The sequence below is a fragment of the Miscanthus floridulus genome, chromosome 12 (genome assembly GCF_019320115.1).
Source record: "Miscanthus floridulus cultivar M001 chromosome 12, ASM1932011v1, whole genome shotgun sequence".
Classification (NCBI taxonomy): Eukaryota; Viridiplantae; Streptophyta; class Magnoliopsida; order Poales; family Poaceae; genus Miscanthus; species Miscanthus floridulus.
The window spans coordinates 27,691,041-27,698,185 of NC_089591.1; the positions used below are offsets into that span (position 1 = coordinate 27,691,041).

The 7,145-nt window shown below is 51.1% G+C and overlaps 1 non-coding gene across 1 annotated transcript; it reads right to left on the minus strand.

Moving 5' to 3' along the window:
* Nucleotides 1–5,545: 5,545 nt before the first annotated feature.
* LOC136498790 (small nucleolar RNA R71) lies at nucleotides 5,546–5,653 on the minus strand. Its single transcript, XR_010769788.1, has one exon. It is a non-coding gene; the product is annotated as a small nucleolar RNA R71 (small nucleolar RNA).
* Between the last annotated feature and the right edge of the window lie 1,492 nt (nucleotides 5,654–7,145).

Consider the following 7,145-nt stretch of genomic DNA (forward strand, 5'->3'; position numbering starts at 1 on the left):
ATCGCCTTGTAGCCGGGCCTCCTCGGTAAGGCGATCCCTTTTTGCTTTTTGCTCATGGAGGAACCGAGATTTGTTCCGACTACGAGCAATGATATACTGAAAAAGGACCGGTATCAAAAATACGAAAACACAAGAATATGCAAAGAAAAGAGAAAATGAGAGAGAAGATTAAGCGGATACCCGGCTAGTAGGAATGAGGATTTCGCGCAGGACGCCACTGGCCTAGCTCAAGGCATCCATCATAGCCGAGAACCCGATGTCAAGATTCTCCCGCTCCATGCTCTCGGTAGCATCATCAAGCGAGAAAAGAGCTAACGTTGGGTCCTCAACGGCCATCCACTAGAGCGGCAGCTCGCCCCGCATGGGGGAGCGGCTGCCCTCCGACAACAGGGCAGAGGGTGACCTCCTGCTGATCCTCTCCACCACTGCCACGATGCTTGGATACTGTCTGGCCGTGTCCTCTTCCATCTGGCCTGCCTCGGGCGCCGCAGCCTAGGCCGCAGGTGGCATAGATTGCGCCGCCCCCTCGGATGCCACCATGCAACATCCAGCCCCGCCGGGCTTGTCGCGGTCACCTCCGCCTAGGCCTCCGGTGGCACGAACTATGCCGCTCCCTTGGATGCCATAGCAGCTGCGTCCGACTGTGCCTGGCTCATTAGGGTGGGGGGCGATCCGGCCGCGTCCTCCTCCATCCGCCCTACGTCGGGCGCTGTCTCTTGGGCCACCGAAGGCATGAATTGCGCTGCCCCTTCAGACACCACCGTGGCGGCGTCTGGCTGCTCCTAGCTTGGAGCGGTCACGGCCACCACCACCGATGACACCGAACTCTCGACTGGCGGTGTCGCGCCCACCATGGAAGATGCCGCTTGCTCGGCGACCACCGAGGGCATGAGCGCCACCGTGAGCGCCACCGCGAGCACCGCCGGATCGGCCAATGAGGCCGTAGCACCAGCGCTGCTCCTGCCCAAAATGGGGGCGACGTTGGGCAGCGTCGCCCATCTCACTTGAAGGGCAAGGCTCTTCTTGGGTGCCAGCCCTAGAGAGCGGCCTCGCCGTAAGAATCTGCAAGAGGAAAAAAGGCATAAGGTCGAAAGAGAAGAATAGAAAGGGGGGAAAACAGGGGAATCAGTGACCTACTCCGATGCCTTGGGGCAGCGGGAATGTTTCAGGGATGAACCCCTAGACCCCTGTCCTAACTCATCTGGGCGGGACCACTTTGAGCCTGCTCCCTGCTCCTGGGCAGGGGGGCTCTCCTCCCTTATCTCCTGAGGGTGCGGCGACAGAGCTGCCCCTCTCTGTCGATTCCTCAAGGGTGGTGGCCGATCCACCTCCCATCCACTGATCCTTCGGCAGCACCCCGGGTGGGGTGGCAGATTCTCTGGCTCCCATCGGCCCCGTGGATGGGCCGATGGTTTGGCCCACCTCCACCGATCTCACAGACTCGCTTCCCTCCGAATGGCAAGGGTCCCTACATGGGTCGGTGGGCGTCTATCAGCATATCCTCGCCTAGCCAGGACGTCCCAATCCATGTCGGTGGGTACCTCATTGTCATCGTCGTCGTCACTGCCTATCTCTTCTCCTAGATCATGCGCTTGCTGCTTCCATAACAGCTTCTTCTTCCTAAGCTCCCTCAACTTTTTGTCCCACTCAGCCGTGATACGGTTCGCTTTCGCTAGGGTCCGATCCTTCTGCAACAGAGCCAGGCTATCCTTGAAGAATAGTCCCCCCGGCTGGTCCCTGCCATCCTAGGGTTAGCTTCAAGGGGTTGGAAATTCAAGTAAAAAAGGAGTACGGAGAAGGAAAACTTACAAAGTCAATAAACCCCGGTTCTAGCCACATTGGAGGATGCCCCAGCACCGGGAACTTGAAATCGAGGATGATGCTAGTGGTGTCCTTCTAAGGCTCCATCGCCTCCTTAATGCATTGCACCACCTCAGACGGAGGCACCGCCTCATCGACAAGCACCGTCCCTTCGGACGGTGCTCCGGGCACCATTTGGTGTAGGGGAAGCACGCGCACCATCAGCGATGCCACCCTCCTCACATGGTAGGCACCGATGGTCCCTGAACCCTTCATGCACCTATCCTTCAAAGTCTCGAGGGTAGCGAGAAGGTCGTCGATGTTCTTCTTCTCCTTGGTCGGGACGCCCCACCTCCATGACCCTGAGGACTCCTTGATGATGCACCCAGAGAAGATGGGCAAGGGGGCGGTAGCATCATCCTTGACATAGAACTATTGCGAATGCCACCCCTTGTTGGAGGTGGATAGACGCATTAATGGATACGCATCTGCCTGATTGTTGCGGAGGTGAATGCCGGCGCATCCCATCGACACGGGCAGCTCCTATGTCCCGACCCGCCTCTTCAGAAGGTTGACGGCAAAGATATGCTGCCATAGGTTGAAGTGGGGATCGATCCCCAAGAACCCCTCACACAGGGCAACGAATGCCACAATGTGCTGAATCTCATTAGGGGTAAGGTGCTACAACTCCACCAGGTAGTAATCCAACAGCCCTCGAAGGAACGGGTGAGCAGGTATGGCGAATCCCCAATCATGGAAGTGAGCGAAGGACACGATATACCCTTTGAGCGGCGATGGCTCATCCTCATCACTAGGTAGCCACCACTCCTCGGCGGCAGTCAGTGGGCGAAGGAGGCCACGGTGAACAAGGCCCTCCAGGCGCTGAGGGGTGATGCTGGATCTGCCCCACAGCTCCATTGAAATGATTGGGAGGACGGTGGACGTGAGTTCAACAGTGGCTGCGATGCGGGTACGAGCTAGGCGGTGGCCGCGATGCGAGTATGGGAGGCTCTGACGATAGGTGGCGGAGGTTGACTGATGCGAAGGCAAAAAGGCGAAGTACGGAACCCTAGGGGTGAACCCCATGGTTTTATAGGGGCAATGAACGCGAGAAGGGCAACCATCTGTCTCGATCTCCGAGCCTGCCACGACACACCACCGCGTCACGCCGCAGGATATGCGCCAGCGATCCCTATCCCTTCCCACCAAAATTGCATCGAATGGTTCATCTTCCTGAGCGGATCGGACTCTTTTCCCACAAAGGGGACATAGGTCAGAAGATTTCCCCTCTAGCCTGTATAGGCCCAAAAGCCCAAGGGTTGGCCCAACAGTCTCGATGGTCATCCCAAAGAGGGACAGGACCATGAGCGACTAAGACGCAGGTACGCGAGCATCAGTAGGGCCTCATTCCACGATCGAACCCCATTCAGGCGGACCCTAGATGAAATCCCTGTGAATGAGATACCAGGGTTCCCTTAAAACTTTCTAGTTGACAAAAATCAAATCCCATAGCCTTATCCGCAAAGGATCCAAAATTACCCCTAGGCGGTTCAATCCGAATCACCCGTGGGCTTGGGGGCTACACCCGACGAGTGCGCTCACGTGCATCCTTTGACAAATCAACATCCCTCCAGGTGATTCTATCCAAATCACCCGAGGACTCAGGGGCTACTATCAGGGACCTAATACTGGGGTACCCAATGAGGTAGGACTAATAACCATCGAACATTGACACTTCCAGTCAGACAAGAGCACTGCTACTCTTCTTGCCTAGACGATGGAAGGTTGGTTCCACCTCACTCGATGGCTAAGGGCTGGCTCTGCCTCGCCCGACCCCCGAGTATAGGCTCCGCCTCGCCCAACCCCTAAGGACTAGCCTCCACCTCACCCAATGGTTAGGGGCTGGCTCCGCCTCGCCCAACATCCGAGGGCAGGCTCCGCCACACCCGGCCCCTAAGGGCTGGCTCTGCCTCGCCCGGCATCCAAGGACGGGCTCCGCCTCGCCCGACGATCGCACCCTGCTCCCTCATAATGATAAGCACAGGGTATGATAGGACATTTGAGTCAAATGCAGTACCGAGGACCATGCCCTGCACACCTATAGGAAGGTACCGTCAGTTTATGATGGGACAGGCACTTTAGGCTCTCTCCGATGTAACAGTGCCTGAATAGTGTTGTAGGCGCCAACTTTTCTCCCGTAGTGTAGTAGGCGCCGCCTTCAGTCCTTAGGCATGGATACTAACACAAACATACGACAACAACTATAGTCCAAGATAGGAATCACCTCATCTACAGTGATGGGCGTATTGTCACTTCCCCTATTACTCCCGAGGGGTCATAGCTCAGCTCTCTGGCACGCCGCACCGTCTACCACGCGTAGGATGGGATGCACCCACTTGCTAAAAAAGGTCAGGGCATGGCCTACGAGGATCAGCGAACATGACACCTCTGACACGGCCTGCTGTGTTAAGCAGGGCAGGCACAGGGAAAACGGAAGACCCGGCTCCCTTAGAGGACCTTCTATACCTTCGGCATTTTCCTCTTTCTCCCATCTGTAACCCCTGCTCCCCCCTTGGTCTATAAAAGGGAGGGCAGGGCTCCCCACCAAGGGGATGGATGTAGATGGGTAAGTTGAACACACACATGATACTCCACACACGGCTGAGCTACAACCAAGCTCTCGTTGACCTTTTCAATCATTCCATCAGAGACTTGGAACTCGTCCCTCTCTCAACCGTTTGTACCCCCTACTACGTACCATTTTTGGTACTAATAACATGAGCAGCAGCAGCAGACTAGACATAGGGGTGTTCAACCCGAACCAATATAAACCTCGTGTCCTTTAGTGCACCATCCGCGCCTAACACACAACAATCATAAATTTACTAGCTGGTGTTTGTTCAAAACACCAACACTATGTATTACCAACAAGCATCTCTAGCATCATCACTAGGGATGACAACCTAGTAAAGTAATGTTAGGAGATATAGGTTTATAATAGGGGGCTATTAAAACAAGTGACAAGATAATAAATACCAACAAGGATTTCTGGCACTATCGCTGGGGACTAGATTTCAAACACTGTTCTTAATAGCAATGCTAAGAAATTTCAACAAGCATTGTTGGTGCCATTGCTGGGGAAGGTAGCTAGGTAAAGGAAGTATTGATAAACTTATACTTATTGATGTGATCGAGGAAAACCATTGACCTACTTGTGTATCTTATGCAGGGTAATGTATGACTAGTTTTGACCTTCTAACAAACTACGTTGAAGATCTAGAAGCATTAATCAAGAGGACTAGAGCCAAACTCAAGAAAGTTCCATCTTTAAAGTCGGAACACAACCATATAAGCTGAAGCTTAACACCTAAATTAGAAGCCATGGCTAACAGGACTCTCCATGAATTCTCTGCTCCAACTACGGCCAAGATCCGTACTAGACCGACAGTCAATGTCGGAGACAATGGATTCAATCTCAAGCCAGCCCTCATCAACATGGTGCAAGCAAGCCAGTTTAGTGGAAAGGCACATGAAGATGCGAGTGCACATCACCAATATTTTCTGGAGATCTGTAGCACTTTCACCATCAAAGGAGTTACCCAAGATGCCATATTACTTCGCCTCTTCCCATTCTCACTCTTGGGGAAGGCAAAGCAATGGTTCTATGCCAACAAAGATAGAAATATTACATGGGATAACTGTTCCACTGCCTTTCTAGCAAAGTTCTTTCCCACTGGCAAGACTAATGCTCGCATGGGAGAATCTCAAGTTTTCAGCAATAACATGATGAATCTATCCCTGAGACATGGGAACGCTTTCAAGATTACATTATGGAATGTCCTTATCATGGGATGGAGAATTGGCTACTCATGCAGACTTTCTACCATGGGTTGACCAACAGTGCCCGTGATACTATGGATGTTGCTGCTGGAGGTGCATTCATGTCACTCACCATACTAGCTACAATAGCTCTTGTGGAGAAGATGGCCTCCAACAAAGGTTGGAATGAAGAATATCTTTAGATCCACAAGAGAGGTGGATGTATGCATCAACTCAAGGAGGTAGACATGCTATCTGCCAAGATGGACTTGCTGATGAAGAAGCTTGAAGATCGAGCCAATGAGAAGCAAGAGGTCATGCATATTTATGATTCTCGCATGACATGTAAAGTGTGTGGAAACACTGAGCATTTAGGGAACATCTGTCCTGAAACCCAAGAGGATGTGAACTTTGTTAACAACAACTACTACTTTCATCCTCAGCAAAATCAAGGATGGAACCAGCAACAGAGACCAAACTACCAAGGTAACTATCAAGGTAATAATTTTAATAATTTCAATCAACCACCCTTGACAGAATTAATTGCTGGCCAATCTAAACTTATGGAGGGATTATCTAGAAAGGTAGCTACCAATGGTAAAATTCTAGAGAACATAAATAATAGAATGGGTAGCTTTGCTTCTACCATTAAGAGCCATCACAGCTTTAAAAAATGATAGAATGACAAATAGCCTAGCTGGCAGCTGTTGTTCCTCCGTCTGACAAAGGTAAGATTCCAAGGCAACTGGAAGATCTAGAAACTGTAAATCTTGTGATATTCACAATGTAGCATATTACTGTATACAACCATTGATGGGAAGGTGGATAGATTATACCTTGCCAGAAAAGAAGAGTGATCCAGGGAGACCTACCATCCCCATCGTCATTGGACCTCACATTTTTCAAGAAACTGTCTGTGACTTCGGAGCAAGTGTCAACATCGTGCCTAAGGTAATTTATGATCAAATTAATGGAGATACTTTGTTGTACACAAACATGCGTTTGCAGCTTGTAGATCAGTCACTATGTTATCCTAAGGGAGTTCTTGAAGGCACCATTGTTCGAGTGGGACAATCATATGTTCCCGTAGATTTTGTGGTTTTGGAAATAGGAGGAGATGTAAGGGCATGCATTATTTTGGGCCAACCTTTCCTAAGCACCACAAAAGCCATCATCTACGCAGACAGTGCCAAGATCTACTTCACAATCAAGGGTAGGAAGGAGAAGTTTTCTTTCAATAACCGCATCTTACAATCTCCGAGACATCCACAAATGTTGTACCTACCTGAAGAGACAATAGTGAATAAGAAAAGAGAACAACAGGAGAAGGAGAAAGAAGAAAGCCAGGTAGTCACAAGAATCAGTCAACATGATCAACACACTCCGATTAGAGTACGACCACCTCCTTGCTTCACCATTCCTTGCTACGAAGGATGATCTAGGCGTACCAATGATCGAGTGTACCATTGGACAAAGGATATTTCATAAGACCTTTTGCGACATTGGATCGGGTCTTCACATAATGT